We start from the raw sequence: 22,338 nt of genomic DNA, 5'->3' as shown, positions 1-22,338 counted from the left end.
AGGATGGGAGATCCCATCTGTGGCCTTCATTTGACTATGGCTGGGTATTGAATTGGTTAAACAATATTTTAACATTGTCAAATGTAAATCCAACATTTTTGTTCCCAGAACAAGAGATAAGGTGACATCTTTCAGTGGGGCTACCTATTCAGGGGACAACTATGGGAAATTCCCCCAATGTCCTAGTGTCTCTGGAACTGTAAGGGAATGGTGGCCGGAGCAAAAACTGGCAGTTTAAACCCTTCTCTGACATCAAATTCTGAGTTTTTGGGTGCTATAGATAACTTTTATTACATGACTAATGTAAGATACTGTAACAAATAGTTGGTTCATGTCTGGGTTATAGCTATAGGATAGGAAACGCCACTTGTAAAAGTCCAGGATTAAATTTATTTTCCATAAACAGGAAGTCAGTTTCACAAATTGTTGTCCTTCAGGGCCACACATCCACATAAATTATATTACCAAAACTATTGGGACACTTGAACTTTAATGGCATCCCAGTCTTGGTCTGTAGGGTTTCATTTTGAGTTGGCCCCAACCTTTGCAGCTATAACAGCTTCAACTCTTATGGGAAGGCTGTCCACAAGGTTTAGGAGTGTGTCTATGGGAATGTTTGACCATTCTTCCAGAAACGCATTTGTGAGGTTAAGCACTTATGTTGGACGAGAAGGCCTGGCTCGCAGTCTCTGCTCAAATTCAACCCAAAGGTGTCTATCGGGTTGAGGTCAGGACTCTGTGCAGGCTAGTCAAGTTCCTCCACCACAAACTCTTATCCATGTCTTTGAACCTTGCTTTGCGCACTGGTGCGCAGCCATGTTGGACCAGGAGGGAGCCATTCCCAAACTGTTCTTACAAAGTTGGGAGAATTAAATTGTCTAAAATGTCTTGGTATGCTGATGCTTAAAGAGGAAGTAAACCCTCTTAAAGAAAAAAAAAAAGCCCTGCAAGAAAAAGGTATAATGAGCTAGTAAGCGTAGCCTGGGGTGGAGGAGGTGGGACCCTGATACAGCACCGCCGAAGAATTCAGACGCAAGCTCCGTGACAAAGCGGGAGATTCCCTAGCCGTGTTCTCCAGGCACTGGGAAGTCTGCAGAGTCAGCATTGATGAGCACAGACTGAGGGGCTCAGTCAGCATTGATGGGCACAGACTGATGGGCTCAGGATTGATGGACACAGACTAGGGGGCGGCGTTGATGGGCACAGACTGAGAAGCTGCATTGATGGGCACAGACTGAGGAGCAGCATTTATAGGCACAGACTGAGGGGCTTCATTGATGGGCACAGACTGAAAGTCTACATTTTATGGCCACAGTGAGGCTGCAATTGATGGGCACTGATAAGCTACATTTAGTGGGCACTGGTGAGGCTGCATTTGATGGGTGCAGTGAGGCTACATTAGACGGGCACAGTGTGACTGCATTGACTGGCATTGATGAGGCTGCATTTTGTGGGCACACATATTCAGTATATATACATACAGTGGTGTGAAAAAGTGTTTGCCCCCTTCCTCATTTCCTGTTCCTTTGCATGTTTGTCACACTTAAGTGTTTCGGAACATCAAACCAATTTAAACAATAGTCAAGGACAACACAAGTAAACACAAAATGCAATTTGTAAATGAAGGTGTTTATTATTAAAGGTGAAAAAAAATCCAAACCATCATGGCCCTGTGTGAAAAAGTGATTGCCCCCTAAACCTAATAACTGGTTGGGCCACCCTTAGCAGCAACAACTGCAACCAAGCATTTGCGATAACGTGCAATGAGGCTTTTACAGCGTCCTGGAGGAATTTTGGCCCACTCATCTTTGCAGAATTGTCCTAATTCAGTTACATTAGAGGGTTTTCGAGCATGAACGGCCTTTTTAAGGTCATACCACAACATCTCAATAGGATTCAGGTCAGGACTTTGGCTAGGCCACTCCAAAGTCTTCATTTTGTTTTTCTTCAGCCATTCGGTGGTGGACTTGCTGGTGTGTTTAGGATCATTGTCCTGCTGCAGAACCCAAGTTCGTTTCAGCTTGATTACACGAACAGATGGTCGGACATTCTCCTTCAGGATCTCTTGGTAGACAGCAGAATTCATAGTTCCTTTTATCACGGCAAGTCTTCCAGGTCCTGAAGCAGCAAAACAGCCCCAGACCATCACACTACCACCACCATATTTTACTGTTGGTATAATGTTCTTTTTATGAAATGCAGTGTTCCTTCTACGCCAGATATACTTGGACACACACCTTCCAAAGAGTTCCACTTTTGTCTCATCGGTCCACAGAATGTTGTCCCAAAAGTCTTGGGGATCATCAAGATGTGTTGTGGAGAAATTGAGACGAGCTTTGATGTTCTTTTTGCTCAGCAGTGGTTTTCTCCTTGGAACTCTGCCATGCAGGCCATTTTTGCCCAGTCTTTTCCTGATGGTGGAGGCATGAACGCTGACCTTAACTGAGGCAAGTGAGGCCTGCAGTTCCTTGGACGTTGTTGTGGGGTCTTTTGTGACCTCTTGGATGAGTCGTCGCTGCGCTCTTGGGGTAATTTTGGGCGGCCGGCCACTCCTGGGAAGGTTCACCACTGTTCCATGTCTTCGCCATTTGTGGATAATGGCTCTCACTGTGGTTCGCTGGATTCCCAAAGCTTTGGAAATGGCTTTATAACCCTTTCCAGACTGATAGATCTCAATTACTTTCTTTCTCAATTGTTCCTGAATTTCTTTGGGTCTCGGCATGATGTGTAGCTTTTAAGGATCTTCTGGTGGACCTTACTGTATCAAGCAGCTCCTATTTAAGTGATGCCTTGATTGTGAACAGGTGTGGCAATAATCAGGCCTGGGTGTGGCTAGAGAAATTGAACTCAGGTGTGGACAACCACAGTTATAGTATGTTTTAACAAGGGGGGCAATCACTTTTTCACACAGGGCCATGATGGTTTGGATTTTTTTTCACCTTTAATAATAAACACCTTCATTTACAAATTGCATTTTGTGTTTACTTGTGTTGTCCTTGACTATTGTTTAAATTGGTTTGATGTTCCGAAAACACTTAAGTGTGACAAACATGCAAAGGAACAGGAAATGAGGAAGGGGGCAAACACTTTTTCACACCACTGTATATCTATATACATATACATACCACAAGCAGTCTTTATAAATTATGTTAAACATATTTGTACGTGTAGAACTAGGCCAGAGAGTAGACAGTGTTTTTTGATGGTTTTAATATAAAATGTACCTTGGTGTCCTTCACTGAGGTCTGTACTTTGGAAATTGTCTGCCATAGCGTTGGTTCATGCCTATCCATGAGCACCGCTGTACTGCCTATCAGAGAAATAAAGTAGAAAGGCTAATGGCAAATGGGGGGGGGGGGGGGGGGGATTTGACTTGGGTGGCCATTGGGGTGTGCGGATGTTGTCCGGCCGGACAGTATGGGAGGGACCTGCCAACCTCACTGCCCATCCCGTCACTTCATAGTGCGCAACCAAGCTTAGCCTCAGCAACGCTGCATTGCTGAAAGGCAGCCAATGGCTGTTCAACAATGCCGGTTTCTGAAATTCCAGCTAATGAGGCTGTAGCAATGTTCTTGCATGACGTAAGCCTCCCACTTTACGCAGTGATGTGAGAAGGAAGGAGGAGAAAAATACAGAGGAGAATAAGTGAAATTGGGCGGCACAGTGGTATAGTGGTTAGCACTCCCTGACCACAACACCACCTGCCTGAAGTTTGCATGTTCTCCCTGTGTCTGTGTGGGTTTCCTTTGGGTACTCTGGTTTCCTCCCACACTCCAAAGACATGCAGGTAGGTTAATTGGCTTCTGTCCAAAATTGGCCCTAGTATATGAATGGGGACCTTGGATTGTGGGCTCCTTGAGGGTAGGGACCAATGTGAGTGTGCAATATACAGGGATAGGGGCAATTGTAGACACTTACTCAGGATGGACTGGTGTCTTTATTCAACCTTACTAACTATGTAAATAATACAAGAGGTGAGCGAGGAGTTAGAGTTTATTTTCAGTTAACACATTTCCATCCAGAAAAATAAATGTTGTAAAACTTGGAGGACAGATACTAAATATGTTCTGTCCTATTGCCCAATACCTTTTATACAACTGACACATGTCATTCTAAAGGTGTCTGTGACGTTGGAATGCATCTTTTTTTCTATTTAAACTAAGATATTTTATATAGTGTTTTTGTGTGTGTTTGCAAAATTAAAGTGGGCCGGTCTGGATGAAGTCCAGGGACAAATTTTTGTCCCAGTCCAGCCCTGATTGTAGATTATAAGCGCTAACGTATATTGTAACTGAACTGTCAGTCCTCATGTTGTAAAGCACTGTGCAAACACCATATAAATCCTATATAATAATTATTATTATTATTAGAGTACCTTACACAGCGTGTGCAGGTAGCATTTACAACTGTGTAAATGTAGCCTATTTGAGCGCTGTCCCCTGCAGTACTTTTACTCTGCCACTTGATGTCCTCGGTCTTCTGGGCTGGCAATCATACAACCCACTCGCTCTGAGTTTAGGTTAGGTATATACTTTTATATATATATTTTTATGTGTCTTTAGAATGCCTTTTTTGTTGTGACTGTGTGATGACGACAGTTATTGCTCCAGTGGTTTACTGTGGGAAGAAGGGGTGTCACCTGGTATGACATTGTGGGGGACCTTTGGCGAGCTGCACTCTCCACCCAGTTATTACCGTTGTAAGAAGCTATCATTGCTGTATGTTATATTATACCATATCTCTGTACACATTGACTGCAATGTACGTGTACTTTTGCCATAAATTTCTTATGTTATCTATGTCTTTCTATACTGCACTCCTGATGAAGCAACAGCTGGAAAATACGTTGATTTGACATCACTCTGAGTCACTATGGATTTAGAACTTTGTTATTACTGGTTTCTATGATACTGTTTATACAGTGACATTGTGGTGTGGCTGTAGGAAGTGTTAAGCCACATACACATTATCACATTTTCTGAAGATTTTTTCCTTCAGATTTACCAAAACCATATAATATGAGGTCAAACCTTAGGAGTTTCAATTTTTATGCAATCAGGCAGACCCTTGCACTACATGGTTTTGGTAAATCTGTAGACTTAAATCAGCATGTATGGGGCTTTAGAAAGCTCTTACAAAATTTCTCTATAAGACTCAAATTATTTTTTTTAAACAATTTAAATAAATGATGGTAAACAATCATTTTTAAAGAGGTTTATTCTTTCCTGTGATGCCTTTAAAAATCCCTAGTAATTTTCTGTGCCATATATACTGTGTATGTATTTTGGATACAGAACCCTCCACCACCTTTGTACAATCTTATACAGCCTCCTGAGATAACTGACATACATAACCCTGGAAGGACCAAGCAACACTGGTGAGAATGGAGTCTGGGTGGTGTAAAAAATAAAAAAAAAGAATACTATATTACGGTGGGGAAAAGCGTTTATTAAATGTTATTGTTTATTAACCACATGCTGACTGGCCATAGCCGAAAGACAGCTACAGCGTGGTCGGCTTATTCTGGGTGGACGTCTGGGTAGACAGAATCTTGCTCCCGCGCGACCCCTGGGGCACGCACCCGGGGACATCCGTGACCGCCAGGTCCTCTGCATCACGGATCACGGTAAACGGCCGCTGATAGCTCAAATGAGCGATCACTTGTAAACAAACCAGCGTCACGTCAGGACGCCAGTTCCTCCCTCCCCTCTCTGTACCGATCGGTACAGTGAGAGGGGAGAGGGGGAGAGATGGCAGCAGCACCGTGGACTGGATGTGTAGTGCCCACAGCGCTGCTCATTTACCATACTCTGCATCATTGTGCAATACTCTGCCAATACTCTGCAACACTGTGTAATACGCTGCCAATACTCTGCCAATACTGCAATACTCGCCAATACTCTGCAATAAATTTTAATAGAAACAAATAATTGTATTTATTTTTTTACCAAATGTTCTGTCTTTTTTGATTTATAGCGCAAAAAATCAAGCAGTGATTAAATACCTCAAAGCAGTTTATACGTTAACGCCCTCTGTCCTCAATATGTATAAACACTAACGCGCTTAATTCCACAAAATATGTGTGTCTATTGGGGGCTGTGGAATTATGAACTCAGCAGCTACATAGTTACATAGTTAGTCAGGTTGAAAAAAGACACAAGTCCATCCAGTTCAACCACAAAAAATATATATATATATGTATATAATAAATATACCAGCCCATATACCCAAATCTATACCCACAGTTGATCCAGAGGAAGGCAAAAAACCCCAGCAGAGCATGATCCAATTTGCTAAAGCAGGGGAAAAAATTCCTTCCTAATCCCCCAAGAGGCAATCGGATTTTCCCCGGATCAACTTTACCTATAAATGTTAGTATCCAGTTATATTATGTACACTTAGGAAATAACCCAGGCCTTTCTTAAAACAATCCACTGAGCTGGCCATAACCACCTCTGCAGGGAGTCTATTCCACATTTTCACAGCTCTCACTGTGAAGAAACCTTTCCGTATTTGGAGAAGAAATCTCTTTTCCTCTAGGCGTAAAGAGTGCCCCCTTGTCCTCTTTGTTGACTGTAAAGTGAATAACTCGACACCAAGTTCCCTATATGGACCCCTTATATATTTGTACATGTTGATCATATCCCCCCTTAATCTCCTCTTATCAAGAGTGAATAAATTCAGTTCCTCTAATCTTTCCTCATAGTTGAGTTCTTCCATGTCTCTTATCAGTTTGGTTGCCCTTCTCTGCACTTTCTCCAGTTCACCGATATCCTTTTTGAGAACTGGTGCCCAAAACTGAACTGCATATTCCAGATGAGGTCTTACTAATGATTTGAACAGGGGCAAAATGATATCTTTCTCTCTGGAGTGCATACCTCTCTTAATACAGGAAAGGACTTTGCTCGCTTTGGAAACCGCAGCTTGGCATTGCATGCTATTATTGAGCTTATGATCTACCAAAACCCCCAGATCCTTCTCCACTATGGATTCCCCCAGTTGTACTCCCCCTAGCATGTATGATGCATGCATATTCTTAGCCCCCAAGTGCATAACTTTACATTTCTCAACATTAAACCTCATCTGCCACATAGTCGCCCAATTAGACAGAGCATTGAGGTCGGCTTGTAAATTGGAGACATCCTGTAAGGACGTTATTCCACTGCATAGCTTGGTGTCATCTGCAAAGACAGAAATGTTACTTTTGATCCCAGACCCAATATAATTTATAAAGATATTAAAAAGTAAGGGTCCCAACACTGAACCTTGGGGTACACCACTGATAACCTTAGACCATTCAGATTAAGAATCATTAACCACTACTCTCTGAATTCTGTCTTTTAGCCAGTTTTCTATCCATTTACAGACCGATATTTCCAAACCTGTAGACTTTACCTTACACATGAGCCGTGTGTGCGGTACTGTATCGAACGCTTTTGCAAAATCCAAATATATCACGTCCACCGCCACCCCTCTGTCCAAGGTTTTACTTACCACCTCATAAAAATAAATCAAGTTTGTCTGACAACTTCTGTCTTTTATGAATCCATGCTGTCTGTTGCTCAAAATATTTTTTTCCTGCAAGAACTCGTCTATGTGGTCTTTTATTAATCCCTCCAGTATCTTCCCAACTATAGAAGTTAAACTAACGGGTCTATAATTACTTGGTAAAGACTTTGTTCCCTTTTTAAATATAGGCACCACATTGGCCCTGCGCCAATCCAGTGGTACTATTCCTGTCATTAATGAGTCCCTAAAAATTAGATACAATGGCTTTGAAATTACAGAGCTCAATTCCGTGGGCGGATGCCATCAGGTCCAGGTGCTTTATCCACCTTTATTCTGTCCAAATATTTCTGGACCATATCACTTTTAAGCCATTGTGGATTTGGGGCTGCGTCAGTACCACCCCCATTATGGACATGAGCTCCCACATGCTCCTTTGTATACACAGAGCTGAAGAAAGTATTTAATAAGTTAGCCTTCTCTTTGTCCCCAGTCACCCACTTCAGATTATTTTGCAAAGGGCCTACATGCTCAGACTTAACCTTTTTACTATTAATATATTTGAAGAATTTTTTTGTGGTTTGTCCTACTATCTTTTGCAATCTGTCTTTCATTTTGAATTTTTGCATCCTTGATTTCCTTTTGACATATTCTGTTATATTCCTTGTAACATTTAAATGACACTAGCGTTCCTTCATTTTTATATTTTTTAAAAGCTCTTTTTTTATAGTTTATAGCTTTTTTAACTTTGGCCGTGAGCCATATCGGGTTTTATTTTTAACCTTTTAAATTTTTAACCTTTTAAACGTATGGTCCATGGGAATATACTTTGCCGTGAGATCACAGTCTTTTTGAAGAATATCCATTTCTATTCTGTGCCCATTGGTGCCAATATTCTGTCCCAGTCTAAGTCCTGGAGAGCAGCCCTCATCCTTGGAAAATTTGCTCTCTTGAAATTAAGTGTTTTTATCTTTCCCGTATGTGATTTTTGCTTACAGCTAACATCAAATGAAATCATGTTATGGTCACTGCTTAATTAATCATTCCTAAAAAATGAATACATGAAAAAAAACACACAAATATCCAGTCAACAGGTCAGATGTCATAAAACCTCACAGTCTCATAACCACCCGCTATTGTCCCGAACAGCAGCGCTAATTGAAACTATCAAACCATATACTCCTTAGTGAGTAGATAATTGCTGACTCTTAATGCAAACACTGTACAATTATATTAGACCACCTAGTGCAATTTAAGATTGTACACCGGGCCTATTATACCCCGTACAGACTGCATAGGATGAACCCCTCTCACTCTCTGGGATGCTGGCGGTGTGGTGCCTCACCTGGGGACTTACCGCATATTTTTTGGAGATGCCCAAAGGTTCAACAATACTGGGAGTTGGTGCTGAGTTTAATTGGAAAGGTCACCATGACTACTGTGCCTTTGGCTATGGAGGTTTGCATACTGGGCCTCGTTGAGCCCATAGTACAGTCCACTGCTAAACACACAGTGCTTAGTCTATTACTTTTCTATGCTCATAAGAATATTGCTATGCACTGGAAAAAGTCAGAACCCCCTTCCATGGTGCAATGGAAACGCCTGGTGAATGACAATAAGGTCTGGCACACTTGGTTAGCTGACCCTGAAACAGCCTAAATAGAGGAAGGGAGTTGGGTTGTAGATGATATCCTGCTACCTCCCCCCCCCCCCCCAAGGTTTCAGGGGATTTGTTTTCTTGTAAATTCATACAGAGAATCGAATATACCATGCCTGGTGAGTTGGGGCTACCAGTGATGTACCCTGGCAGATGTTGATTATTGAAATGCCTTGCTGCAATGCATACTGTTATGTCATTCAATAACCCTTCTGTATAGTGTGAGCACTGTTGTTTTAAGTGTTGTTTGTTATAAAACTCTTAATAAAAATATTTTTCAAAAAAAAGAAGAGGAGTCACAGATCCCAATTTTTTAAATTCATTCACACATGACCTGTTTTTGTAAAATGATTTTGGGGGGTTACTAAGTCAGATTGTGATAGTTTTTCTTATTATTTACACCCTGAGGATTGGATGTGGCTTGGATTTGCACACTTACATCCCGAGATCATTTCATTTCCTACTTTGCAGAGTTCATGAACAAGAAAAGTTGAATAAACATGCTGCTAATGTTTATTTTCCCATGTACCATTGTGGTTAGATCATACAGTAATATTGTAGGTCATGTATACAGTGTGCAAAGGTGGAGGAAATGTTCCACACTGCATTCATTGTTAAAGTAAAAGGAGACAGGATACTGAAGCTGGATGGAAAAAAACTGAAGGGGCATGACACAGCCTTTGACTGGTAGAAATCCGGCCATGTTATTGCCAAAAAGTTAGAAAGATTTGATTTTAGATATACAGTATATTTGTATGATGATTTAAAATAGTTTATTGATATTAATTATTTATTTTTACTCTGTATTCTAAAGGCTGATTTTTATTTTGAACATGTGACCAGCAGCAGGGGACTAGATGCTCCCCCTGCTTATATTTCCCTGCAGACAGGCTGGGAAAGATCTGAGTCATATGACAGCTGTATATCAATTAGGAAAAAGGTACCTAGATGGGTTTTTTTTTATGTAAAAATATACTAAAGCGCTGAATAAGTATTAAAATATGTGAGAAATATTAAAAGATAACTAAATAATATAGCTGAAATTATATATGTGAACTGATACACAAAAATAAAATGTTTAAAATTAATAATTGCGCTAATATTAACCTACTAATATTGCACAGTGTACCACCAAATTAAGTGAATAACTATGAACCATACAAAATATAAGAAATATATGAAATTGCTTCTGTGTAATGGTAACAATAGAGCAAACCTTTGCCACAAGTAAAAGAATATCACATTCCACTGTGTACAAACCAAAGTCTCTGCCAATAAATTCACATAAGTGGGACTAGATAATCAAGCCTTAATGAGTCTTCTGAGTAACAGATGGTTCATTCAGAGATTGCACTGCTGATTCCCATGCATGAACTTCCAACTTTCAGCAGGCTTCCATAACATGAAAAACAAGGAACAAACAAGACCATTGCACATATAGTATAACAAAGTGATCCCTATTAGGGTGAACCTCAATCACGCTTCCCCGCAGGATAGATCACATATGAAATGATCAGTTGCATACAGCATAATGCTGGGATCTCCTCATGCGCTGACAGTGCACACAAAACATTGCTGGTAACCTCACAGGCTTCTCCACCCGACCAGTTTCATCACTAGACAAGTGACTTTTTCAAGGGTGACCATGTGACGCAACTGATCGATACTTATAGTGTGCGTTGCCGGTTGCCATAGTGACCAGGGAGTTCAATGCATCATCATACCATTCTATGCGTTCTGCACTTCATTTCAAAAGCAACATAATATATATAGAGTTCCATTTTATTACACTTAAAATCCTGACAATATAACAAATGTTAAAAGTTTAAAAAGAATGTAGCTTAAACCTACAATGATGTTTTTTTTATTAACCGCTTCTGGTCCTCTGCACGCCGATGTACATTCTCACTTTGAGGATAGATATCGTTGTTATGGCAGCAGCTAGCTGCCATAACCCTGGTATTGCCTTGTTTGGCCGGTGGTCTGGTACAAGATAAACGTGGTCTCTGAGGCGGATTCGCCGCGAGGTCACTTTTATCAGCGGCAGGAAAGGGCCCCCCGACGCAATCCGGTACCAGAGCCTTCGGCAGTGGCGGAGGTGAACCAGTCCTCCTTCTGGCTGTGCATGGATATGAGTGAGGGGAAGATGGCCCCCACCCATCTCCATGACACTGCAGGGCGGAAGCGACGTCAAAATGTCACTTCTGCCCATAGCTCTTAAAGGGCCATTTTTTTTTTCTAATTTTTTTAAATGACAAAATTTTATTCAATTTTTTTATTGCATTTTGTGTCTTTTTGACCCCAGATCTCATATTTAAGAGGTCCTGTCATGCTTTTTTTCTATTACAAGGGATGTTTACATTAGTTGTAATAGGAATAAAAGTGACACAATTTTTTTTTTTATATAACAGCGTAAAAAAAAAAAGGTAAAATAAATAAAAATTTTTTTTTAATGTGCCCCGTCCCGCCAAGCTCGCATGCAGAAGCGAACGCACATGTGAATAGCGCCCACATATGAAAACGGTGACGAAAACCACAAATGTGCGGTATAGCCGCGAGTGGTAGAGCAAGAGCAACAATTCTAGCCCTAGACATGCAAAACATGCAACCTGTAGAATTTTTTAAATGTTGCCTATGGAGATTTTTAAAGGTAAATGTTTGTCACCATTCCACGAGTGGGTGCGATTTTGAAGCGTGACATGTTGGGTATCAATTTACTCGGAGTAACATAGAAATGAGTGGGTTAACTTTACTGTTGTCTTATTTTTTAATTCAAATAAGTGTGTTTTTTTTTAAAGTGCGCTTGTAAACCCACTGCGCAAATACAGTGTGACAGAGTATTGCAACGACCGCCATTTTATTCTCTAGGATGTTAGAAAAAAATGTATGTTTGGGAGTTCTAAGTAATTTTCTAGCAAAAAAAACACAGTTTTTAATTTGTAAACAACACAACTAAAAATGAGGCACAGTCCTTAAAGTGGTGTTCCAGCCGCATTTTTTTTTTTCTTAACAGTCAACAGCTACAAACACAGTAGCTGCTGACTTTTAATAAGGACACTTACCTGTCCAGCGAGCCCATGATGCCGGCCGTCCAAGGCCAATCCGTCCATCGGATCGGGTGCCAGCGCCACCATCTTAACGAAGGGAAACAGGCAGTGAAGCCTTGCGGCTTCACTGCCCGTTTCCTACTGCGCATGTGCGAGTTGCGTGGCATTTTGTGAATGGCCTCGTTGTTTTCTGGGACACACACATGTCCCAGAAGACAATGGGGCAGCGAAGAGGAGGAAGCGCTACGGAATAGGAAGAGGCAGATTAGGAAGACCGCCTAGCAACAGGGGTTTCTGGTAAGTAAAAAAAAAAAAATGTTCACATTTTATTTTATATATATATATTTTTGTGAATGTTAATGTATTTTATTTTTTTAGGGTGGCCCTCCACTTTAAGTGGTTAAAATAATTACAGTGTCATCATCCATATACAGAAATAGAAGGGACAATGTAAATGTAAGTGTGTTTTTAGTATCCCTTTAACCACCTCAATACAGTGCACTTACTTTCAGCGCTCTCACAGTTTAAATGACAATTACTCGGTCATGCAACACTGTACCCATATGAAAATTGCATCCTTTTTTCCACACAAATAGAGCTTTCTTTTAGTGGTATTTAATCACTAGTGGGTTTTTTATTTTTTGTGCTATAAATAAAATAAAACGTAAATTTTGTGAAAAAATGCCTTTTTCTTTGTTTCTGTCATAAATTTTTGCTAATTAGTAATTTTTCTTCATAGATTTTGGCCAAAATTTTATACTGCTACATATCTTTGGTAAAAATAACCCACATTAGTGTATATTATTTGGTCTTTGTGAAAGTTATAGAGTCTACAAACTATGGTGCCAATCGCTGAAAATTGATCACATCTGATCAGGCCTTCAATACATCAGGTGTATCATTTCTTGAGACACTAACAAGTCAGGAAAGTATAAATACCCCCCAAATGACCCCCAAAGTAGACATTCCAAGGTATTAAGTAAGTAGCATGGTGAGTTTTTTTAAGTTGTAATTTTTTCCCACAATTCTTTACAAAATTATTTTTTTTTTAATTATTTATTTTTTTACAAAATTGTCATATTATCAGGTTATTTCTCACACACAGCATATGCATACAACAAATTACACCCCAAAATACATTCTGCTACTCTTCCTGAGTACGGTGATACCCCATGTGTGAGACTTTTACACAGCTTGGCCACATACAGAGCACCAACATTGATGTAGTACCTTCAGACATTCTACGAGCAAAAATGACGCATCTCATTTCTCAACCACCTATTACATTTTTGAAGGCCCTGGAGTACCAGGACAATGGAATTTCCCATAAAATGACCCAATTTTGGAAAGCAAACACCCCAACGTATAATCTGTGAGGCATAATGAATCTTTTGAACGGTTCATTTTTTTTCCAGAAGTTTTTGAAATATGTGTAAAAAAAATGAAAACGCATTTTTTTTTTACACAAAGTTGTCAATTTATAAGATATTTCTAACACATAGTATGTATATAGCAAAAATTACACCCCAAAACACATTCTACTACTCCTCCCAAGTATGGCGATACCACATGTGTAGGACTTTTACACAACCTGGTCACATAGAGAGGCCGAACATTGAAGTAGTACGTTCAGGCGTTCTAGGAGCATAAATGACACATCTCATTTCATTCCTACCCATCACACTTTTGAAGGTCCTGGACCACCAGGACAGTGAAATTACCCACAAAATAACCCCATTTTGGAAAGCAAACACCCCAACGTATATTCTATGAGACATGGGCTGCAAATAGGTACTCGGGTACTCTGATGGCCTGGTGACAGGTACTCGGGTACTCTGATGGCCTGGTGACAGGTACTCGGGTACTCTGATGGCCTGGTGACAGGTACTCGGGTACTCTGATGGCCTGGTGACAGGTACTCGGCTACTCTGATGGGCTGGTGACAGGTACTCGGGTACTTTGATGGCCTGGTGACAGGTACTCGGGTACTAAGATGAACTGTGACAGGTACTCAGGTACTCAGATGAACTGCGACGGGTACTCAGATGGACTGTGACAGGTACCCGGGTACTCGGATGAACCGTGACAGGTACTCGGGTACTTTGATGGGCTGTGACAGCTACTCGGGTACTCGGATGAACCGTGACAGGTACTCGGGTACTTTGATGGGCTGTGACAGGTACTCAGGTACTCTGATGGGCTGTGACAGGTACTCGGGTACTCTGATGGACCGTGACAGGTACTCGGGTACTCTGATGGACCGTGGCAGGTACTCGGGTACCCTGATGGACCGTGACAGGTACTCGGGTACTCTGATGGACCGTGACAGGTACTCGGGTACTCTGATGGACCGTGACAGGTACTCGGGTACTCTGATGGCCTGTGACAGGTACTCTGGTACTCTGATGGACTGTGACAGGTACTCAAATACTCTGATGGACTGTGACAGGTACTCAAATACTCTGATGGACTGTGACAGGTACTCTGATGGACTGTGATTGACAGGTACTATGAGGGGTGGTGACAGGTCCTCTTTATTGGGTGGGGGGGCAATCAGTATGATTGGTGTACACTGTAGGCGGCAACGAGATGTTACCGCAATCTCCTCCTCACACACGATCGGTGTGTGAGGAGGAGAACCGCGGTTTGTTTACATTTTAGTGATCGGCTGTGAAAGGATCACAGCCGATCACGTGGGTAAACAGTTTACCAGCGTCGGTGACGAGCAGTGTTCCCGGGGAACACGGCGCCACCGACGTGCACGCGCAGCGCGCATGTGCCATGCACAGTGGGGGTGTGACCATCTGTGATCGCCCGTGACTTCATCACGGCCGATCACGTGGTAAACAGTCATAACCAATGGCTGTTCACCCCCTTCGGTGGCGAGCGGTGTCTCCATGACACGCCGCCACCGAAGAAACAGGGATGCGTGCGCACGATCGCGCGCATTCACTGTTTAAACGGGAGGCCGTCGTATGACGGCCTCCCGCCACAATAGGTGCGCCGCCTGGCCTTCATTTGACTGCCGGCGGTCAGCAAGTAGTTAAGTACTGAATTCTGGAAGTTTTGCCTCTCTGGTATTGCCTGAAGTCTCCCTGCAGCTGCTCTTATCCCATTACTGACTTGCCATTCTACATTGTGTCTCAGTGTGGAGGTGGCCATCTTGGAAAAGGCAGGGCTTTGTTTCAGAGCCTCCAGAAATGAGAACAGTGAGCAGCATAGTAGTGATATCATCAGATCTTCTGAGACTAGCAGTTATAGGCAACAGTGCCTTAGATCTCACACTGCAGATATACAGCTATGGGGCTACAGAACATGAATGCCTAGGCCCACTCATATACAAGGAAGTACACTGTTATATTCAGGAGGAATTTCAGACTAAAGGTAGATTTTTCAGGGTACTGGTTGGGTGCAATTAAGTCATCTGGAAGCACAAGGAGGACTTTACAAGAAAGCGCAATATGACCCCTTTCACACTGGGAAGGCTTGTCCTAAAAACGCTTTGAAAGCACTGCAAAACTGGAATTTTTAATTCTTTTTTTTGGGGGTTAAAACCGCCCCGCTAGCGGCCGAAAACATTGCTAAAACAGCGCTAAAGTGCTGACAGTGGGCACTGTCAGTGTGAAAGGGGTCTTAGAAATAATTTCATGAAAAAATAGATTGTACAGCCATTAAATTGGAACTTTACTTTCTCAATAAGCATTAGTAAGTAGATAGGAAAGTATATCATATTTATTTGTTTTAAACTTTTTTTTTTCAAACATTTCTTCAGTTACTTTCTGGTTTCCAGGCCTAGGCAAATTATGCCATACATCCCAGGAGTCTTCAGGAGAGGAGGAGGAGTTTTCTCAGATAAGCACACCCTCCTGCCTGCATGCTTGAGCTAAGGGCAGGTGGATTTCAGGAAGTAAATGCTACATTAATCATCTGCCCTTACTCAAGATGGCCACGGCCACTTTGATTTCCAAGTGGTTTCCCAACAAAATAGAGCTTTGAGATGTGGATGGATGGGGGAGTTTGCTTTGAATATTAAAAGTGAATCAAACTGTGTTTTTGGTTTGTGGTGCTCAGATGGTGTGAAGATTCGCTTTAAGTAGTGGATGAGCATGGATTATTTTTAGAAAATAAGGATATCGTTTACTGTCCCTTTATTTTAGAGCCTGTGTAGGAGGCCTTAGATTTAGCAGCCATGTATCATATTATATTCATAATTCTTAATTTAAAATATGACATTACTTCTCAAAAAATACAATAATATAAATTGTTCTTGGTTTCTTCACCATCATCAGCCCTGATTATTCTGCTCCTGCTCAGTAACAGAGTATTGGTGAATCAGTTGATGTTTTTTGATTTCTATGACTAATTTGTTAATGTTTAATAAAAATTTCCTGTTTTTACTTTGCTCATTTTATACCTGTATTATATCTATAAAGTGCCCCCACCTTGACAAATTGAATGTGTATTGTGTTAAAAACAAGACTGCAGGCTGCCATCTGTTAGTTAATTAATTCAATGATAATTCCATAAACCGAATGGTAATCAGTACAGGAAATTGCTTTATGCATTTGCATTGTTACAGTCAAGGGTTTTTCTTGCACAACACTAAATTTCAGTGCCTTGAAAAAGTATTCATACCCCTTTTAGATTTTCCACATTTTGTCATGTTACAGCCAAAAACGTAAATGTATTTTATTGGGATTTTATGTGATTGACCAACATAAAGTGGCACATAATTGTGAAGTGGAAGGAAAATGTAGAATTTTTTTTTAGAAAAAAAAAAATGTGAAAAGTGTGGCGTGCATTTGTATTCAGCCCTCTTAACTCTGATACCCTTAACTAAAATCTCATGGAACCAATTGCCTTCAGAAGTCACCTAATTATTAACTAGAATCCACATGTGTGTACATTTTTTCTCAGTATAAATACAGCTGTTCTGTGAAGCCCTCAGAGGTTTGTTAGAGATCCTTAGTGAACAAACAGCATCATAAAGGCCAAGGGACACACCAGACAGGTCAGGGATAAAGTTGTGGAGAAGTTTAAAGCGGGGTTAGGTTATAAAAACAATATCCCAAGTTTTGAACATTCTCATGGAGCACTGTTCAATACATCATCCGAAAATGGAAAGAGTATGGCATAAATGCAAATCTAACAAGACATGGCCATCCACCTAAACTGACATGCTGGCCAAGGAGAGCATTAATCAGAGAAGCAGCCAAGAGGCCCTTAGTAACTCTGGGGTAGGTGCAGAGATCCACAGCTCAGGTAGGAGGATCTGTCCACAGGACAACTATTGTGCACTCCACAAATCTGGCCTTTATGGAGGAGTGGTAAGAAGAAAGCCATTGTTGAAAGAAAGCCATAAGAAGTCTTGTTTGCAGTTTGTGAGAAACCATGTGGGGGACACAGCAAACACGCGGAAAAAGGTGCTCTGGTCAGAGAAGACCAAAATTGAACTTTATGGCCTAAAAGCAAAATGCTATGTGTGGCGGAAAACTAACACTGCACATCATCCTAAACACACCATGCCCACTGTGAAACATGGTGGTGACAGTATCATGTTATGGGTATGATTTTCTTCTTTTCTTCAGCAGGGACAGGGAAGCTGGTCATAGGTAATAGGAAGATGGATGGAGCCAAAAACAGGGCAGAAGAAAACCTGCTAGCGTCTGCAAAAGACTTGAGACTGGGGCGGAGGTTCACATTCCAGCAGGACAACAACCCTAAAAATACAGCCAAAGCTACAATGGAATGGTTTAGATCAAAGCTGCAGCAGTGCTTTGCTGGCGGTATAGCCACGCTGCCCATTAATTTCAATGGACAGGAGCATTGGAGGAGCGGTATACACACTGTTCCAAAGATGCTGCTAGCAGGACTTTCTTTAGCGTCCTGCCAGTGCACCGCTTCACACTGGAGACACAGGAGCGGCTCTTTCAGGGCGCTTTGCAGGCACAAACGTGAAAGCGGTCTAAAGCACCCCCCACACAATTATAAAACACTCCCTAGGGACACATTTAACCCTTTGATTACCCCCAATGTTAACCCCTTCCCAGTCAGGGTCATTAGTACAGCTAAAGTATATATTTTTAACACTGATCAATGTATTGGTGTCACTGGTACCAACATTTTTTATTTTATTTAGGTACAGCATCACGAGACTGCGCAATTGTCAGTTAAAGTAACTCAGTGCCGTAGCACAGAGAATGGCCAGGTCATAAAGGGCGGTAAACCTTCCGGGGCTGAAGTGGTTAAATACTTTTTTTTTTAAAAGGTGTTTATTTAAATTACCAACATACAGCATATAAAACAATCAGTATACATAGCGAATAGCCTCCCTCCAGAGGTGCAGACTGAGGTATCGGTGGAGATGCACCACTGGAGTAAACAAAACAGTTATATGCAAGAACATAGAAAAACCCCAACAAAACAAAGACACAACAAAGACATACAGGCATCCCATCACACACACACAACTCAATCACACAAGTCACCGTCCCACTGTGTAGTATCGTTTTTAACATAAAAAGCAGCCTCGAAAGGTCATACCATTGCTGATTACCACCCTAGTTCGTCCCTCCCAAGTGGTTAAATACTTTAATGGACTGGTTACATTTAGCTTGAGTCTTGGATGCTGAGATTTTCGTGTTTGGTATTTATTTGAAAGTTTTTGTTTGGCTTATTGTTATTCATTTTAACCACTTCAATACAAGGCATTTTCACCCTTTCTCCCTTGGTCAATTTTAAGTTTTCAGCGCTGTAACATTTTGAATGACAATTGCGCGGTCATGCAACACTGTACCCAAATGAAACTATTATAATTTTTTCTCCCACAAATAGAGTTTTCTTTTGGTGGTATTTTATCACCTCTGCGTTTTTTATTTTTTGCGCTATAAACAAAAAGAAGAGTGACAATTTTGAAAAAAACACAATGGGGGTTATTTACTAAAGGCAAACCCACTTTGCACTGCAAGTGCACTTGGAAATGCACTCGCTGTAGATTTGAGGGGGGCATGCAAGGACAATAAAAAAAACAGCATTTTAGCTTGCACATGATTGGATGATAAAATCAGCAGAGCTTCCACTCATTTCAGATCTTCCCCTGAGATCTACAGTGACTGCACTTTCAAGTGCACTTGCAGTGCACTTGTAGTGTAAAGTGGATTTGCCTTTAGTAAATAACCCCCAATATCCTTTACTTTTTACTATAATAAATATTCCAATTTAAAAAAAAAATATATATATATATATGTTTTTCCTCAGTTTAGGCCAACATGTATTCTTCTACATATTTTTGGTAAGAAAAAAATCACAATAGGCGTATATTGATTGGTTTGCGCAAAAGTAATAGCGCTTACAAAATAGGGGATAGATTTAGGGCATTGTTATTATTATTATTATTATTTTTTACTAGTAACGGTGGCGATCTGCGATTTTTATCATGACTGTGACATTGCGGTGGACCTATTGGACACTTTTGTCTCTATTAGTATAAAAATGCACTGATTACTATATAAATGTCACTGGCAGGGAAGGAGTTAACACTAGATCAAGGGGTTAAATGTGTTACCAAGGGAGTGATTCTAACTGTGGGGGGATGGGACTGACTAGGAGAGGAGACCAATCGGTGTTCCTATATACTGATCTGTCTCCTCTCCCCTGACAGGACATGGATCTGTGTGTTTACACACACAGATCCATAGTCCTGCTCTGTAACCAGCGATCGCGAGTGCCCGGGGGACATCGTGGCCGCCAGGTGCGCGCATTGGCTCCTCGGTGCACCGCCTATACCGCCGGGAAGCCGAGGATGTCATATGACAATGGGTGGGTAGGGAAGTGGTTAATCACACTGTCCACCTACAAAAGTAGGAGACAGAACCTCCAACATAGGATAGCCATAACTAGGGACGGAGGGACAGCTCAACTTGATTGAAGATCCATCTGCCGACAGGAGCCTCAGAAGTGAAAATATTTAAAGGTGAGTTAGATCCATGATTGTACAGGATTTCTATAGCACGACATATATAGTTTACGTAGCGCTTTACAATATAAAGGGGGGAAATTACAGTTATGATACAATAAAATACAAGAGGATTGATAGGGCCCTGCTCTGAAGATCTTACAAAATAGGGTACAAAGGGTTGTAACTATGGGGAATGAGCTGATGGAAGTGGTAGAAGATTAGTTGGAGGCTTGATAGGCTTCCCTGAAGAGATGAGTTTTCAGGCATCGCCTGAAGGTACCAAGAGTAGGAGATAGCTGGACAGATTGAGTTCCAGAGGATGGGTGAGACTCTGGAGAAATCCTGGAGACGAGCATGGGAGGAAGAGACAAGGGAGCTTGAGAGTAGAAGGTTTTGAGAAGAGCGGAGAGGACGGTTTGGGTGATATTTGGAGACAAGATTGGTGATGTAGCTCAGGACAGAGTTGTGAATAGCTTTGCATGTTGTGGTTAATATTTTGAATTTAATTCGCTGGGCGATTAGGAGCCAGTGTTGAGATTGGAGGAGAGGGTTGGTGGATGCTGAAAAGTGGGTAAGGTGGATAAGTCTGGCAGCAGCATTCATGATAGACTGAAGAGGGGATAGCCTATGTAGAGGCAGGCCTATGAGAAGGAAGTTGCAATAGTCAAGGCGAGAGATAACAAGGGAGTGAATAAGTAGCTTGGCGGTTTTATTTGGTAAAAAGAGGCATATTTTTGAGATGTTACGGTGGTGAATTCTACAAACTTTGACAACGATTAGATTTGGGGCTGAAATTACAAGTCAGAGTCTAGGATTACACCTTGTACCCTGGTGTAAGGGGAGGGACTGATGGTTGCATTGTTGATTTTGATGGAAATTCATGTAGGGGGGTACGGCTGGGGGGGATATTAAAAAATCTGTGTTTTTATTTTCTATAAAATTACTTAGAACTCCCACACATTATATATTGTATTTCAGTAGAGATCCTAGAGAATAAAATGGCAAATGTTGCTATTTTTTATGTCACATGGTATTTGTGCAGTGGTTTTTCAAATGCAATTTTTGGGGAAAAATACACTTTAAAGCAGAGCTCCACCCAAAAAGGGGAAGCTCCACTTATTCACAGCCTCCCCCTCCACTGTCACATTTGGCACTTTTTGGGGTGGAGCTGGTACCTGGTTTTGACACAGAGCATGAAAGTGCCAGGGATTCGCAATCCCATGAGACCACTTTGTGATTATAGTGCAAGAGCTGGTTGTATATACATCTAGAGCAGCGTGCAGGCAGTCCGTGTTAATGGAGACGCAGCACCTCTGTGGATTCACCGGCACATCTGAGTTTGACAGGTATGCAGGGACGGGTGCTCGGTCCAATTGCAGAGTCTGCATTTGGGCCCCTGCATGCCACTGTCATTGACTAACACAGGCTGCCTACACGCCGCTCCAGACGATTCTCTGTTTCCATGTGAATGGAGTCTTAAGGCCTCATTCACATCTGTACATTGTGCTAATGCCCTTTTTTGTGTATGTTTTTGGTGAGTTTACTCAAATGGCATGCCCTACGTGTGCCAAAAACACGACAAAGGAAGCTCCCGTACTTTTTTGGGTGCTGAGCTTCACACTCTTTTTTGTGCACATTTTTTATGTATCAAATCGCATCGTTGAATGTCCTTAACAAAGACTTGCATCACAAGCGCAATGACGTGTTTTTTGTGCATTCCGGGAACTCGTACATGGGTACATTACACTTCTTCTAGATCAGTTGTGTGTATAGTCTTCTGTTTATGGAGATTTTCAATGTATTTATATACTTTTATCCATTAGTTGAACTGGATGGACTTGTGTCTTTATTCTGTTGTAGCGCCTGCTCCCGAAGAGCACGCGCTATGTGTTTTTCTCTATTTAAAGTTCCTAGAACCGCAGTTTGGTTTTGGGTTTAATTATACCAAATTATGGTTTCAGTGCCAATGTGGCTGGATTGCACTGTGTTCTGCTTGGCCACAGGTGGCGCTGTCATCACTGGAAAGTGTGAGAACGCAGTTCAGCTGGGTGCATTGAGTGCCACTTTTTCTCAGAACCAGCCCAGTGGGAGTATCATCCTGCTGTGAACTCTGGGAAAGGGTACTTAACCACCTCAATACAGGGCACTTAAACCCCCTTCCTTCCCAGACC

The sequence above is a fragment of the Lithobates pipiens genome, unplaced genomic scaffold (genome assembly GCF_037356315.1).
Source record: "Lithobates pipiens isolate NorthernLeopardFrog02 unplaced genomic scaffold, aLitPip1_a1.2 Scaffold_30, whole genome shotgun sequence".
In the NCBI taxonomy this organism is placed as follows: domain Eukaryota; kingdom Metazoa; phylum Chordata; class Amphibia; order Anura; family Ranidae; genus Lithobates; species Lithobates pipiens.
Note: the sequence above shows the minus strand (reverse complement) of the source record.